This window comes from Coregonus lavaretus (genome assembly GCF_964263955.1).
Source record: "Coregonus lavaretus genome assembly, chromosome: 15".
Classification (NCBI taxonomy): domain Eukaryota; kingdom Metazoa; phylum Chordata; class Actinopteri; order Salmoniformes; family Salmonidae; genus Coregonus; species Coregonus lavaretus.
This window is the reverse complement of record NC_140002.1, coordinates 2,149,148-2,167,402: the sequence shown is the minus strand read 5'-3', so window position 1 is coordinate 2,167,402 and position 18,255 is coordinate 2,149,148. Positions and strand designations below refer to the sequence as shown.

At 42.0% G+C, this 18,255-nt stretch overlaps 1 pseudogene across 1 annotated transcript in view; it reads right to left on the bottom strand.

Moving 5' to 3' along the window:
* The window catches only part of LOC311142772 (teneurin-2-like), a 269,215-nt pseudogene that overhangs the window by 63,406 nt on the left and 187,554 nt on the right, over positions 1-18,255 (bottom strand). The window contains exons 4-5 of the transcript in view: positions 9,102-9,324; positions 1,066-1,304 (exon numbers count right to left, since the gene is read on the bottom strand). The product of the transcript in view is annotated as a teneurin-2-like (transcript). The remainder of the gene's footprint in view (positions 1-1,065; positions 1,305-9,101; positions 9,325-18,255) is intronic.

The window sequence follows — 18,255 nt, the reverse complement described above, 5'->3', positions numbered from 1 at the left end:
CTAAAGATCTAAAGTCACGCTGTTTCTACTGCCTGTAAACACACAGTCCAGTTCAAAGTCAATGATGACAGGCCCGTGTTGCAAATGGCTTATTTGCATAAAGGCCTACTGTAGCTCTGATTGGCTATGCCGTTCATGGAGGAGACAGATGTTTTTGAGGTTTTATTTACTGCAGTGTCTATTAATTGTCCAAAAGCACAGCCGCTTTTCCACTCTATATTACTATAGAATTTTCACAAATGCCTTACTCTATGTCATTCCCAAACATTCTATGCATTTATGAAAACGTGAAAATGACCATATCTACTGTAAGGGTTGTGGGTTCGTTTCCCACGGGGGGCCAGTATGAAAATGTATGCACTCACGAACTGTAAGTCGCTCTGGATAAGAGCGTCTGCTAAATGACAAAAAAAAGTGCTTGCTTGTAAGAAAATGTAAAAAAAAAATGTCATATTGTTCCTGGGGGTGTATATGAACAGATTTTAATAAGATTTCATGTCGCTAAAACGCTGTCATTTCCACTTTAATACTTTTATGAAAATTGAGTACTTTTTCCACCACTCTACTTAAGTACATTTAAAACCAGATACTTTTAGACTTTTACTCAAATAGCATTTTTCTGGGTGACTTTTACCTGAGTCATTTTCTATGAATGTATCTTTACTTTTACTCAAGTAGGACTTTTCCACCACTGCAGAAGATAGCATATCACTATAACAAGGGGGCCTACTGTACTGTACTGTATTGTATTGTACTGTACTGTACTGTGTTGTACTGTACTGTACTGTACAGTATTGTACTGTACTGTATTGTATTGTACTGTATTGTATTGTATTGTACTGTATTGTACTGTATAGTATTGTACTGTACTGTACTGTACTGTACTGTACTGTACTGTACTGTACTGTATTGTACTGTACTGTATTGTATTGTACTGTATTGTATTGTATTGTACTGTATTGTACTGTATAGTATTGTACTGTACTGTATTGTACTGTATTGTACTGTACTGTATTGTACTGTACTGTACTGTATTGTACTGTATTGTACTGTACTGTACCCTACCTATGAAGTAGGAGAGCAGCACAAGCAGCAGGACGGCAGCAGCGATGGCCGACACGGCAGCACATTTCCAGCTGCAGTACTTGGAGGGTTTCTTCAGCTTGAAAGAGCTCCTAGAGAAGGTGTTTCTGGGTAGCAGCCGCGGCGGGGGGGAGTAGACGGTTCCAGACGTCATGGGGTACCCTGGAGACGAGCTGCTGAACAGGGGAGTGGTCCCGGACGGGGTTTTAAACAGGAAGTGCCTACAGCGATGGAGAGAAAGGGAGAGATGGTCACAGAGAGTTAGAATCAGCTGCTACATCGTCTCTATTACCAATAGAATGTGCAAATTGCGTTGGAGTGAACAGTGGCCTTTTGAATATAATGAGACATCTGGAGCAATGAAGTGCTCCTCTATATTCCAGCAGCAATTATTCACTGGTCATTTACATGCATTGATTTTCTTATTCTTAAAACACTGAATTATACAGCTAAAAGCATACAGAATATAAAGATGATTTCACAACTCCTTCCCAGCATTTGATTATGTTCATTGTCGGCATAGAGAGAATAAGATTTAACTGCTTCTTCATCGTCACGAGTCTCATTTCTACCAAAAACAACGAACTGCAAATAGCTTTAGTAAATACTGTTGTTAAGTCAGTCTGTTTCAACAGTATCTCTCCCCCCAGCACCTCCTTGCCCTCTTTGCAGTCAGAGAGGCAGTCTGACTCTGTGGGCCGTGCCCGGTGCCCGGCTTGGCTACGGGCAGACCACAGTGCCAGGCCGGTGCCCTGAGCCAGGTGGGCGGCGGGCCAGGGGAGGTCTACGAGGAGGCAGATGGGATTGGGATGAAAGTGGAAGACAGTTGACCGCGCCGCTTTGATGCAGGTCAGAAGCTCTCGCAAGCTGCTTCCCCACACTAAAACCCAGAAGCACTGTCCTCTCAGATCTCATTCCACGGCTCCAGCAAGGATGGGGAAGGAAGCCCGAAATGACTTAGATATGAGTGAGAGAAAAAGTGAGGCTGAGCGAGATTTTTTTTTACAACTGGTTAGTTGCAGAAACAAGCTGTAGGAGGCTTGTGCAGGTCTCATAACTCAAGGCCCTACCTCGACGTGTCTCTGTCAGTCTTTACATTTGTGATCAGTCTAACGTTGGGCTTTACAGGCAGTCAAGGTCAACTGTGAAACCTGCTCAAGGCAACAGCCTGTTTTCATAGCCATGATGATTGTGTATCGGCATTTTCTCACCTGGAATAGTGCTGATAAAGTGGGCTGACTAGCCTGTCTCCCCACCAGTCAATATCAAATGATGGCTAGCTGCTGAGATCAACACACCCCACTAAACCCAAGGTCTCTGAAACGTGACCTAATAGTCAACCTTCAATTCACTCGAATAATCTCCCACCTGTGTAAAGTGAAATAAACACCTTGAGTGATGGTTTGTCTGAACATAATATATTATATATACCGTATATATGTCTTATATCAACAGAGAAACCGTGAGGGGCGATCAAAGGGATTACATCAAAGGATATGTTTAATGTACGTGATGGGTTGATCCCCATTTTGGTTGTATTAAATATGATTTCAGCCTACTACGATGCACACATGCTGACTTTCCAGTTGGCCATTAATGCCTCAGAGTATCATTCTCCAGGTGTCAGAGTATCATTCTCCAGGTGTCAGAGTATCATTCTCCAGGTGTCAGAGTATCATTCTCCAGGTGTCAGAGTATCATTCTCCAGGTGTCAGAGTATCATTCTCCAGGTGTCAGAGTATCATTCTCCAGGTGTCAGAGTATCATTCTCCAGGTCTCAGAGTATCATTCTCCAGGTCTCAGAGTATCATTCTCCAGGTCTCAGAGTATCATTCTCCAGGTCTCAGAGTATCATTCTCCAGATCTCAGAGTATCATTCTCCAGATCTCAGAGTATCATTCTCCAGGCCTCAGAGTATCATTCTCCAGATCTCAGAGTATCATTCTCCAGATCTCAGAGTATCATTCTCCAGGTCTCAGAGTATCATTCTCCAGGTCTCAGAGTATCATTCTCCAGGCCTCAAGAGTATCATTCTCCAGGTCTCAGAGTATCATTCTCCAGGCCTCCTCCTAAGTGTAAAGGGGATGAAGACAGTGAAAAGCGGTGTCACCGTGGCAACCTGAGAATGTATTACACTGGGAGAGGAGTGACACTAGGACCTCTGACCCGTCTCCCCCAGCAGCCCTTCCTGACTGCTGTGTCCGTGCGCTAATGAAAACACGGCCGAGGTTAGCGTCCTGCCCCTTAGCCTGGCCTGCCCGCCGAAGCTGCCTGATTAATTACTTGTACCATGGTGACAGGCAGGCAGGCAGGCAGGCCGCTGGCCATGGCCATCACATCACACTGCGTTAGTGGAGAGAATATCCTCTCAGCTAGATGCATGTTAATTGCAACATGGCAGGCACCAGGTAAATTAATCTATAAATCAATCATATTTTATCCACCAGGGCACTAGTTATATAGCCGTTGTCAGAGACTGCTTTGCAAAGCAAAACAGAGATGGTATAATGGCTTTGAAGAGAGGAGATGGATGATACATCACAGTTCATTATGTGTGGATATTATCATCTGAATCATACAATACAATATTCTCACAACATACACTAGATCATATTCTCTCTCCTGACATGACAAAGATTGCAGTTTGGGTCCAAATCTGTCAACAAAATGTACATGCTATTCAGCGGTTATTAAAATACCACTTTAGCCCAAGATAAACGTTCAGATCTCACACCTCCTCACATAACCTTCAGTTCTGAATCATCAATTTCAATGTGACTAAGTACAGAATATGAAGGTCATAGCTGACAGTTGACCTGCAGTGAACATACCAACCAAATGCCTTATAGGACAAAATGAGCCTATAATAAAAAGGCTTTCAAAACGTGAATTGCTTTAGATAACACACAATATCAAACACCTGCATATTTGAACAGAGGAGAGAGAGAGCATTAACGCTGCATTTGAATGATGACTAAATTTGTTTTGAAGAAGTAAAAGAAGAAGAGGAAACCAATCCCACCTACTGGGTCTAAGCTATTCCGTTTCAGATGAGACGTTTTTGTATTTTTATCTTTGTATTTACTTATCTAAATGTTTGCCTATAATCATTTTTAAGTAGCACTTAGGGTGAAAGTATTTTCTTTCCTTCCTGCTCCTGTTTGCAAATTGGTCACAACATGCCACTCAGAGAGGAGTTAATCCCACACAGACAGTTAAACAGAACCACCGTTGAATACAAAACCAAGCCAGACAGTTAAACAGAACCACCGACGAATACAAAACCAAGCCAAACAGAACAAAATAAGACGGAAAAACAAAACTGTGCTCATAGTCTCTCTTTTACATTAAACACTTCTCTCATCCTCGGGGGAGGGCGTGAAAAGCAAGAGCGATTAACAAGTAAATGGAGATTTTACAGATAATGAACAGGAATTCGACTGGAGTCAAGCCTTATTAGTATTCTGCCAGATATACCAGGACATCATGGTAAAGCTATGAAGGGCAAGAGATATGTTGTAATGAACCGTGGTTGGCATTCGAGACACGGAGGGCTCTGTTGGAGGTTCTAGCTGCTTCTCGATCTCGCTCAATACCAGCACCTCCAGGACGGTAGGCAAGCAGGGCCTGTCTGCAACACACTCAGCTAGGTGTTAAGACACTGAACCATCCTGACCGCATTGAAAGTGCCAGAGCCCAGTCAATCTAATCGAATAAAAATCAACATCAAAAGGTTTGGGAGTTAAAAATCAAATCAAATGTGTCACATGCGCCGAATACAACAGGTGTAGACTTTACTGTGAAATGCTTACTTACGAGCCCTTAACCAACAACGCAGAGTTAAATAGTAAGAAACATGAAAAAAAAAAAAAAGGAAATACTAAGACAAAATACCAATAACGAGGCTGTATACAAGAGTTGAACCCCTAGTGGGGGTCTACTACCTTCAGAAGGAATTTAGTGACCTTGCAAAGGTGCAATACATCTCCATTTCTCTATGTAATGTATTGCACCATGCACTCTAAGGGACCACAATGGAAATAAGCCACTGACTTTATTGTGTTATCCCTAACTACTTTTTTAGTGTATGTAGTGTGTGCAGCCTATATAAGGGCTGTGACGATACCAGTATCACAATATTTTTCCATGGCAAAAATGAAAACACCAAGCAGACATAACTCTTTGGTCCTTTAAAAACTTGCTGTATGTAAAATATTGTGATGCTATAGCTTGGAAAATAAATACATGTGACTCTGGATGACAACAATGTTTGTTTTCAACATTAGGGCTGTTTTCCCGGCCCATATAGATATATACTTTTTAAAACTGTCAAATCAAATCAAATCAATCAACCAACCTTTGAAGACTTCAACAACAGCCAATCACAATGCGGCAGTTGAACACAGAGAAAAATAATTTACATAGCGTAGCTCAGAGGTCACAGTTGAGAGACTGGGTCTTAGTGGGGTTGAAACAGTGAAAAAATGGCATAATAAATGTCCTCCAAGCTACAAATGTTCTCCATTTGGAAATTGAACAAGCTACAAACACATTACTATTTAACATGGCAGTTTTCAATACTTACATGGTAATACAGTACCAGTATGTACTATAATAATACCACAATAATACCACAATAATACCACAATAATGCCATAATAATGCCATAATAATACCATAATAATGCCATAATAATACCATAATAATGCCATAATAATACCACAATAATACCACAACAATACCACAACAATACCACAATAATACCACAATAATACCACAATAATACCACAATAATACCACAATAATACCACAATAATACCATAATAATACCACAATAATCCCACAATAATACCACAATAATGCCACAATACTGCCATAATAATGCCACAATAATGCCACAATAATACCATAATAATACTACAATAATACCACAATAATACCATAATAATACCACAATCAGTGGCTTGGTCTTCATATTGCATGAGCCATACAATATTAAACATCACAGTGAGCTTTAATACTACGTTGTGAGCAGACTTTGAGCGTCGTTTAATAGCCTACATACACTAGTAGTAGTAATAATAATAATAATAATATTATATACCATTTAGCATATGCTTTCATCCAAAGCGACTTACAGTCATGCGTGCATACATTTTAAGTATGGGTGGTCCTGGGAATCGAACCCACTATCCTGGTGTAGCAAGCACCATGCTCTACCAACTGAGCTACAGAGGACCACAAGGGCAGGTAGGGCTCATATTATTATACATGCCAGATGAGGCTAATGAGCCTCCTGTAGCTCAGTTGGTAGAGCATGGCGCTTGCAACGCCAGGGTTGTGGGTTCGTTTCCCACGGGGGGCCAGTATGAAAAATGTATGCACTCACTAACTGTAAGTCGCTCTGGATAAGAGCGTCTGCTAAATGACTAAAATGTAAATAACAAATGTCTTTGCAAATGGACTGAATGCATGCTATGCATTCCGTTGTTAAGAATATAGGAGAAACCCCAATAGGCCTACAGCACCATTGCAGACATGGTCGCTACTCGCTACACCCAGTTTAATTGGGCTCCTCAGGGCTCCTCAGCAGAAATCGACTGCTGGAGGAGGACATTCAATCTGGAGATAGAGAGCGCGAGAGAGAGAGAGAGAGAGAGAGGAATGGTCCAGGCGTCTCAAACAAGACCATGGGGAGACAGGGAGAGAGCGGAGCGGCCAGCGACTCAGGGTAATGGGGATTTTATTATTTCTTTTCTGGAATGTGGTGAGACTGGGCCCTGGAGTATGACAGAAGTTATGAGGAAAAAGAAACCTGCTACGATCTGTCTATTCATAGACCACATCCTATATACAGTAGGCCTATAATTCCTCTAAACGAATGGGTAAATTAAGTACAATTTACAGAGCCACACATGGGAATTGGAAGTATCCCCAATTGGATCCTTAATGGATAACATTGAATACTTTTGCTGCTCATTTATGCACTGTAGTTCCGTGGCCTATAAAGACTAGAGCAGGGAATGCTATAAGATAGTACACTATGTTTCTACTGTAGTCATGTACAATAATGGTAAGCTTTATACAGTTGATTTGCTCCACTGCAAAAACCCAAGTCAATGCCTCCCTGCAGGTGTGTGTGTGTGTGTGTGTGTGTGTGTGTGTGTGTGTGTGTGTGTGTGTGTGTGTGTGTGTGTTTGAATGTACTGTATGAGTCATATTATCTCCATGGCAGTATGATGGACAGCATGGCTGGTGGTTCCAGGTCATAGGGTAAAGGGTCAGGCCCCAGCTGAAATGCCGTTTTGTTCCTATGAGGGAGACTGTAAAGAGCAAGCAGTATTAATGGGTGAAACTAAGTTAAAAGTGCTAGCGCTGCAAGACGCCCTAGACAGGGGCATCTGAAAGACAAAGAAATATGAACTGAAGTGTGTGAGGTCAGGCCCATATGCCCCGACAGAAGCTATATTAATCTGCCTGCTGAGAACAGGCACTGAGGTGGCAGGGGGAGAGGGGCGATGGGAACAGGGAAGCTGGGGGACGGTAGAAGGGCAAGGAGGAAGGGGGTAGTGAGGGGAAAGATGCAGTGTTGTTGTACTGTTTTGTGTGTGTTCTTTGCATGTGTGCATTCTGCCGAGACACGCTTTTAAAGGGATAGTGTGCGTTTTTTTCAACTAAGCCCCCTTTCTACTTATCCAGAGTCAAATGAACTCATGGATACCATATTTCCGATGGTGTCAACACAATTGTATTTTCATGCATTTTGGAGTAGAATGTATTTTTTTTTAAGTCACCAGAAATTACCTTTACACATTCGTTCTACAAAAAAATGACCCCCTCAGCAAAGAGCAACCAATAACCCCCCCCTTGCCACCACACCTTTGCCAACAATGCTGAAAAAACTCCTAGGGGAAACACTGCGTAGGAAGAGGAGATTGGAAAGCAATGATGTGCTGTCGGTCCACTCTAAAAAAGGGAGGTCATAAATCCTATGAAACCAGCTAACAAACCACCATCCAGGAGACGTTTGGGGGTAATAAAAACCCTGAGAAACAGCAGAACACAACTCATGCTGCTACAGTAATACACCAAACCAGGAATTGAAGCCCCACCCTCCTGAGCAGTAAGTCATTATTCTGGTGCATCTCAGAAAACATGATGGAATTTAGAAACATTTATAAATATCTATACTGTGTACAGTAATATGATAATTTGGAGTTCCAATAGTAAAAAAAATAAAAAATCTAACGGCTTTCCTCTCTTTGTGGAGGCATTCTGGCTGTGACTCAAGCGCCAGGCTCCATTTTGGAGAGGAGGGAGCAGGTAGGTAGAAGCGCCAGGCTCCATTTTGGAGAGGAGGGAGCAGGTAGGTAGAAGCGCCAGGCTCCATTTTGGAGAGGAGGGAGCAGGTAGGTAGAAGCGCCAGGCTCCATTTTGGAGAGGAGGGAGCAGGTAGGTAGAAGCGCCCGGCGGTAGCAGGCATAGCAGGAGCTGCGCCTGTGCTCCCGGTGAATAAAACATCTGAGAGACGAGCCCTGTAGTCCCGGCCTCATGAATTGTGCACGCAGCGTGTTTGGGGTGTGATCTGGGAACATCGAGGAGGGGGCCCACAGCCTAGCATAAGCCCGGCAACCACACACCACGGCAACCGCACACCACGGCAACCGCACACCAAACAAAAGACAGAACAGAGGGAGAGAGGAGGACACCAGCTTCTATGTCACAGAACCCCAGAGGGAGAGCAGCGGGCGGGGCCTCTGCCTGTGTGCCAGTGTGGCAGCGTGTGAAGATGGGCAACGGCAGGACGGGATGTTGGGTTGAGAGCTCTACCAGCTGGGCACCCACAAACCTGACCAGAGGCTTTAAGTCCAAGATTGAGACCTCTGTCACCTGGATAAATACAACAAACTGAACAGTACAAGGAACTGATAGGAAGCAGAATGCTTTCCTGTCCCCCTAAACAGGGAAGGTGTCCAAACATCAACATGGCAGGCGGGCGGGGTGATAGGGTAACTGACCTGGTCTCCAGGGGCACGCTGCTGTTCAGCGCCCAGCTGTCCTGAAGCTGGACTGACTCTGGCGTGGAGGGACCCTCCCCGGGGGCCGCCGAGGGGGCGTGGGCTGGGCCGCGACGGCTGGCCAGGGTGTTGGGGTTCAGGGAGCTGGCTGACGACTGGTGGTGGTTGTGAGGAGGAGGGAGCGGCGGCCGCAGAGATTGACTGTGGTGGTTGTTGGGAGGACCTGAAAGAGAACACAGGAACAAATTAGGGCTCATTGTTTGACCGGAATGTGTTCTAGCGCAGAGATTTAAAAACGACTACTTCACAGCCTGTTTTGACTGATTTAATGAAGGCTATTTCCATTGACATTGATGCATGTTTGGATCCTTTGTTTCATATGACATTTTTTCATATCATGTGTTACAAATTACTATATGAGAACACGTCAGATCCAAATAAGAAAAAAACATTTTTTTTTTTTTAATAAATCGTACAATTATAAAGTACAGTATTTTACAGAGCAAATCAGACTAAACCAACCTCCTGTAGAGTGACCTAATCACATTGTAACTCAACACATTGTTTATCATATTGTAACTCAACACCCTGTTTGCTGACAAAAAGGCAAGGAGAGAAGGATTATCCTAAAAACATATTCAAATACGCCCAATAATAAACATCAAATGCATGAAGATCTTACAAAGATACAAAGCTCATCTGAAAAACTGCTATGTAAGCCCTTCTCCATTTTTCAACTAATAAAGGAAAACATTTATGAAAATTGAAAGCTCTGAATTAACTTTGTGAAAGTTAAAAATGTTAAATTGTGACTAAAAGTATCCAAATAATGCAATCAAAATGGTTTCTTTTTACATTTACATCATTTTCCTTTAATCAAATAATGACATTAAAATATTTTTCTACATTTTCGTAGCAGCCCTAAATCAAACCATTTCATTAAAAGATAATGAAAGTAGTTAATACTAATACAGATTTTGGCAAATAATATCTAAATATCTCTAAATTAATGAAGTGGTGTTAGAAAATATCACTCATTATTCAAGTCTACAAAGACATATTTGGACAATTCTAATTTCAATCTACAGATATGATATAAAATAAAAACCCTTAGTGCCTCCACTCACAGCCTGCAGTGCATGATGGACATATGGTAAATAGCCTTCATCAAACAATGGCAAGATAAATTAAATCGACATATTACTCTACAAGGACAAATAATGTTTACTTCTTCCATAACGCCATAACAGACTTATTGACGGATCTAAAGGCTAAGCCTAATGTGGAAAAAAGCACACAAGAACATCTATTCTCCATTAGGGTTTCTACTGCCTATCCTTGTACAGTTGAAGTTGACATTTTCTATAGGCTTGAGGTCAGGGCTTTGTGATGGCCACTCCAATACCTTGACTTTGTTGTCCTTAAGCCATTTTGCCACAACTTTGGAAGAATGCTTGGGGTCATTGTCCATTTGGAAGACCCATTTGCGACTAAGCTTTAACTTCCTGACTGATGTCTTGAGATGTTGCTTCAATATATCCACATAATTTTACTTCCTCGTGATGCCATTTATTTTGTGAAGTGCACCAGTCCTTCCTGCAGCAAAGCAACCCCACAGCATGATGCTGCCACCCCCGTGCTTCACGGTTGGGATGGTGTTCTTCGGCTTGCAAGCCACCCCCCCTTTTCCTCCAAACATAACGATGGTCATTATGGCCAAACAGTTCTATTTTTGTTTCATCAGACCAGAGGACATTTCTCCAAAAAGTACAATCTTTGTCCCCATGTGCAGTTGCAAACCGTAGTCTGGCTTTTTTATGGCGGTTTTGGAGCAATGGCTTGCTGAGCGGCCTTTCAGGTTATGTTGATATAGGACTTGTTTTACTGTGGATATAGATACTATTGTACCTGTTTCCTCCAGCATCTTCACAAGGTCCTTTGCTGTTGTTCTGGGATTGATTTGCAATTTTCGCACCAAAGTACGTTAATCTCTAGGAGACAGAACGCGTCTCCTTCCTGAGTGGTATGACGGCTGCGTGGTCCCATGGTGTTTATACTTGCGTACTATTGTTTGTACAGATGAACGTGGTACCTTCAGGCTTTTGGAAATTGCTCCCAAGGATGAACCAGACTTGTGGAGGTCTACAATTGTTTTTCTGAAGTCTTGGCTGATTTCTTTTGATTTTCCCATGATGTCAAGCAAAGAGGCACTGAGTTTGAAGGTAGGCCTTGAAATACATCCACAGGTACACCTCCAATTCACTCAAATGATGTCAATTAGCCTATCAGAAGCTTCTAAAGCATGACATCATTTTCTGGAATTTTCCAAGCTGTTTAAAGACACAGTCAACTTAGTGTATGTAAACTTCTGACCCACTGGAATTGTGATACAGTGAATTATAAGTGAAATAATCTGTCTGTAAACAATTGTTGGAAAAATTACTTGTGTCATGCACAAAGTAGATGTCCTAACCGACTTGCCAAAACTATAGTTTGTTAACAAGAAATTTGTGGAGTGGTTGAAAAATTAGTTTTAATGACTCCAACCTAAGTGTATGTAAACTTCCGACTTCAACTGTATACTTCATTGAACAATCCAGGAGTAACATAAAAATATCAGTTACCCACGTATAAAGTCAATATGCTAAAATAACAGTGGCCTACCCTCTTCCACATACGGAACTGATGAAAGAATCAGACTCACACCAGGACATGAAAAGGAGAGGACCTTCACACAAAATGTCTTGTGAAAAGAGGAGAGGAGAGAGATGAAAGAGGGATTGTGATCAGCTCTGGTTTGGAGGGCCAGGGTGTGTAATCTCCCGCACCACACTGTGTAAGAACAGGAGAAAAACTCAGTGCTACAAAACCCACACATCACAAAAGCTGGGTTTGGACTGCAGGGACGCTGGGAACTTTGGAACAATCTGAGAAGCACAATGGGGCCGAGCTCAGTGGATTATACTGTGACGTGGCTATCAAAAGCACCCCTTCCACACTGCAGCCCCGGCTAAACACAATGGCACACTGGCGCTTTAATGTGTTCTGATAACCTTGGCCGTGCTCAGATCCTACGCTTCTTCCTCAATTTCCCCCCTGCAAACTGCCGTTCAGGCTCAAAATCGAGCCGACAGCCATTGAGGTTGTCTACCAACCCTCAACGGGCCTGTGCCGCGGTTGTCTACCAACGGGCCTGTGCCGCGGTTGCCTCTAACAGGTCTGTGGGCACACAGGAACTACACCCCTGTGTGAACCAGTGGAATCCCACAGACACAATGGTCGCCTCCATATCTGTTTAATACAGTGGAGATCACAGTGGAGATCTGAGCAGGGGGGGGTTGTCAAAGTCACTACTGTAATACGCAGATTACAGCATTCAGCAGCGTGCCGGCATTTAGTAGTCCGCTGTATTGTGTTTTAATAGCTCTAATAAAAAGGCCCTCTACTTCTCTTTAATGCCACAGCTGGTCCTTCCACAGAGGATCAGCTGTGGCTCAGTACAACGGGTGAAACACAACAGGCCACTATCTTTATACCTATTTAAACGATATGCTCCATCTTTAAAAACTCAGTTGTGCTGCCACGGTAGAGGAATGGCAGGGGCACCTAGCTGCACTGCTGCTTTAGCGGTGGGGGGTGGGGCAGCAGCTTTTTCAGAAACAGTGATGACATGGTGACTTAACCCTGTACCATAAAGAGATGGCAGCATGGTTGGGTCACAGCACAGTGGAATGGTCCCTAACACGGCACACACATGATCACACACATGAACCGATAGCAACAACACGAGCCAGGCAGAACGAGTGTACTCACTCAACCTATCGCCAAACGGAGAATTACCTTTTTTTTCTTCTTTCAGCCTGGAAGACAATCATTCCAATTACAAACAAAACAACGTCCTATGAGAAGCAAGAGAGGAAAACTAGAATTTAGTAAATGAGGATGGAAACGTAAAAACAGGCAGCCATGTTGGTAATTTCCACGCCATGGATATAGAATTAATAAACTTCTAAAAGGTTAATTGAGGCAGCTCTAGCAGAAATGGAAATTGAGTCTGTCCATTTTCTTTGTATGTATCAGAAAAAATATAAAAAATCTCTCAAATTAAAGAGGGGGATATTGCAATTAATATTAATTCTTGAGGGGTAAAAAATTATGTTTTCATTTAAAAACCAATATTTATGTCAGTGGTTCTTATCCTGGGCCACATGCTCCACGTTCAGTTTCCCTTTGTCTACCAGGCCCTGTAACCATAGCTGGAATACACATTTGTGATCAGGTACTTGAGAGCCGACTGTAGAATCCTTATTTTTGTAGCTTCCCTTCGCATCTTAGCCTGCATCATAAAGCCCATTCAATGTAAAAAAAAACTGTTGAGATGTGAAACAGCACTGCGCTGTATTCATTCCATCCATAAAAATGACATTAATTCCCCCTTCCATCTTCTACATCATCTTCCTTTTCTAAATGTGTTTTTATTTCAATGCTTTCTCTTCCCCGTCATTGAACAGAGTTGATGAATAGTTTAGTTTGAATTTACTGTGCAAACCTACAAAACAACAACAACAACAACAACAACAACAACAACAAACCGAGAGCTCATGTCCAATAGGCTACAATTTGATGGTTTGTTGTTTTTGTATTACTTCTGTAGAAAAAAAGCTGGCTGAATGTTCAAGGCAATTTGCTACAAAAGGATGGAACTCAGTTTGAACTTGAAATGACCTATATGCCTGTTTGTTTGTCCAACCGTTAGGAGTCCAGGCTACATAACTTGTTTGCGATAATGACCCCAGGTGTAGAATGTGTTTTATAGCCCACCTCAGCTGTCAAAGATCCATGTAGAAAAAGAGACAGAATGCTGAAAGGGAATAAAAGGGCTAAAAGTAATTACAGTTCAGAGGCAATGCAGGGCGAAATGGAAACACCGCAACAACAGCTTCTTCCCCCGTTGTTGTTAGTGGTGCATGGCGATGTTGAAATTACTGCAGCTCAGCTTCGCAGACTACGGGCTAGAATGACAAGGATTAAAATAAATTGCCCAGCATGGGCGGTGGGAACCATGGAAAAACAATACGGGTAAAAGCATAAATGTCAATTTGGAATGATAAAAGACACAATGTACACAGGGCAGGAGAAGCCTCCAAGAAAGCAGGTAATAGAAATTGCGATTTTTACTGTGACTCAGGCTCCTTAAAAATAAATGAGGTGGCATGATTGGAGAGGGGGCATTTTTCTGTCTTCCACTCTGTTGTTAGCTCCTCCTATCGATCTCTTCACACACACACAAAATGTCTTAATTGAAACAGGCCCAAGGGTCAGTGTGCACTCATGACAGCACTCAGCGCCTACCTCAACATATGGTGGATGCCTGCCTAGTTGAATGGGTTAACATTTGGCTTGTGCTGCAAATTGATAAGTACGGTGTAATGGATATACAAGGCCCAGGGTTCAGCTGTGGGGTGTCCAGACTGCGTTTTTCTTCCACTGCTTGTAGCCTGCGCTGAGAAAGAATGGCAGGATTAACCGACGCGGTTTCATTTTGGTTTTCCGGTGACTTCCGTTCTGTGAATAAACTGTATGTTGACAGTTCTGTTGGGCGTTTCCAGAGCGATAGGATGGGTGGCGAAACAGACCCGCAGCGACACCACACTGAGTCAGATCGGGGAGTGGCCATGCTTGAGAAGCCGTGGATCTAACCCGTACTCTTCTAAAGAGCTGAGGATCTGGACGTGTCCTATCCCCTTAATCTACTTTTTTTTTCATGGGGATTTAATTAAAAAGCAGAGATTGCAGTACAGTAGTGCACATGAAATACAGAGGCATGAAACCCCTCCGAAACAAATGCCCAAATGATATGAAATTACACTCATCACCAGAGACACAATCTGTGGCATTAATACCATTTATTCAAATGCTTAAAGACCAGACAAATGGATTTTCCTTTTGTAACTAAAAGGTATAGAGAATGGGGTGATCAAACATTCAACATACCACACAAACCTCTGGTGATTTCCCTGTTGGATTTTTTTATTCTTATTTTTTTAATGCAAAGACATCCAAAATAGCAAGAGGGAGAAGAAAAAAAAACTACAGATGAATAATGCATTGGTAGCATTAGTACACTCACAGCATGGCTCTTTCCAGGAGTAGGTACTGCGTCGACCACTGCACACATGCAGTTCTCGCTAAACCTTCCCAGAGAGTTGGTGTGTGGAGAGACAGGCACACATTCAGTGCTGATGCCATAGACCTTACTTCTCGCCCATGACACCTGAGAATCAGACGGCCCCTGGAAGAGTGACGGAGCGTTCGCAAGGTGTGAATGCTGTAGCGTGGATTAGCGCTAAACTGAGCAACAGAATGACAACGCATACCAAGTACACACAGCCGGCACTGTGGATAGGCCAGAGGCAGGGCTGAGAGACAAGGGTAGGGAGGTTTCAAGGACAGTGTATATACGTTTGAAGGCCACGTTTAGCATTTGTTTGGTAGAGATGCAACACTGCCCCAATAAGGAAGGTGTATTATGCATTTAAATATGATCATGGGAATTAAAAAGCTGTTAGAGCAATATTGTGTAGAATTTAGGAGCACGAAACACAACATATTAAAGTCATCCAACTTTAACACACACACACGTTTTAGCTTCTTGGTGGTTGTTGGTAAAAAATGTTTCCCTCGGATCATCATTTTAGCTTCTTGGTGGTTGTTGGTTAAAATGTTTCCCTCTGATCATCATTTTAGCTTCTTGGTGGTTGTTGGTTAAAATGTTTCCCTCGGATCATCATTTTAGCTTCTTGGTGGTTGTTGGTAAAAATGTTTCCTTCTGATCATCATTTTAGCTTCTTGGTGGTTGTTGGTTAAAATGTTTCCCTCGGATCATCATTTTAGCTTCTTGGTGGTTGTTGGTAAAAATGTTTCCTTCTGATCATCATTTTAGCTTCTTGGTGGTTGTTGGTTAAAATGTTTCCCTCGGATCATCATTTTAGCTTCTTGGTGGTTGTTGGTTAAAATGTTTCCCTCGGATCATCATTTTAGCTTCTTGGTGGTTGTTGGTTAAAATGTTTCCCTCGGATCATCATTTCAGCTTTTTGGTGGTTGTTGGTAAAAATGTTTCCCTCGGATCATCATTTTAGCTTCTTGGTGGTTGTTGGTAAAAATGTTTCCCTCGGATCATCATTTTAGCTTCTTGGTGGTTGTTGGTTAAAATGTTTCCCTCAGTTCGTAATTTTAGCTTCTTGTTGGTTGTTGGTTAAAATGTTTCCCTCGGATCATCATTTTAGCTTCTTGCTGGTTGTTGGTTAAAATGTTTCCCTCGGATCATCATTTTAGCTGCTTGCTGGTTTGTTGGTTAAAATGTTTCCCTCAGAGAGGTGATTGTACAAGAAAATTAAAGAAGACTGAAATGACGCAATGTGTGCAGATGGCGGGAACATGTTATTACAAAACAGCACATTAGAATGTTTTGTAGAGAATTATAGTATCCTGTTACAATATAGAATGTGAGCTGCATGTGCTTTACACACAACCTCTATATGAAATGATAGCGGGATTCGTTATAAGAATCAACAGGGGATAGAGATGCCAGCACAAAAAACAACAGGCAATTAAAATATAGTTTTTTTCTATCCAGAACAATGGAGAAAGGAAAAGCCGACTTGACAAAGGAGATGTGTTCGAAATCTCAATGGAATTGATGACAAGGAAATCTCCAAACCGCTATAGATCTGTCATACCTCTCAGAGCTAAAAAATACTCCTATGTTTCTTTCCATGAAGAACATGAGGGCACAATGTCTACATTGTAAATTCATGTGCCTACCCGTCTAACAATCGAGGCTAATTGTTTGTAGTCAAAAATATCATTTCCGACTCCCAAACAGGATTGGGTGAGAAGCAGAGAATGATATACTGCAGCGCCAGGCCATCAACTTCCATAAGACTGTGGTGATATGCTTTTTCATGTCGTGGACATACCGCTTGGCGATACCTATAAGTATTGACATTTGACACCATGGAAAAATCGATCTATGTTATTTTAACCACCAGGCTGACTTTGATAGATTTTTATTTTATTTCTTGCATTGATTTTCTATTAACTGCATGTGACGAGTAAAAGCTGGTATGAGATCAATGGAAGGATTGTTTGTTTATAAATTTGAGAAACATACTGATTTACATATTTTAAATACATATGTAAATAACAGGAGATCATTTTTTTTTTTTTTTTTAGAATACAGTGATCCCTCGCCACTTCGCGGTTCACTTATCGCGGATTCGCTATTTCGCGGATTTTCATAATGCATTTTTTTTTTTTTTTTGGTGCATTGTGCTCTGCATTCTGATTCGCTAAAAACTCACTCCCGCTTCTTGTATCAAAACATGCTACGAATTGTGCTATCATTTTGTCGTCTCGTGCAGTTATGTGTACGTACATAAAACAGCTTGGCAAATTTACATTAAGTTGGCCAAATTATCTTGTAATTTCGAACATCTTCTAAACCCATAATGTCGACGAAACGGCCTACACGTGAGTCACTGTATTTGTATACATGTAATAGTTGCTAATTGTAAAAAAAAAAAAGTTTTCTATTTCGCGGATTTCACTTATCGCGGGTCATTTTCGGAACGTAACCCCCGCGATAAACGAGGGATTACTGTATTTCAATATGCACTTTGGATGTTCAAGTGCCATGATTGAATCAATACAATACAGAAACCTTTACTTTACAGTGCTTCATCACATCTTTTGTATGAGCCTATTTAGATTTCTAAACAGAATACATAATAATAATAATAATAATAATAATAATAATAATAATAATAATAATAATAATATGCCATTTAGCAGACGCTTTTATCCAAAGCGACTTACAATCATGTGTGCATACATTTTTACGTATGGGTGGTCCCGGGGATCGAACCCACTACCCTGGCGTTACACGCGCCATGCTCTACCAGCTGAGCTACAGAGGACTGTCACGGTTTCGGCCGAGGCTGCTCCTCTTCCTTGTTCGGGCAGGCTTCGGCGGTCGTCGTCTCCGGAGTACTAGCTGCCACCGTTCTATGTTTCATGTTCGTTTGGTTTTGTCTCTTTGTAACACCTGTCCCTTGTTTGTGTTTGATGATGTTCCCTATTTAGTTTCGTTTGT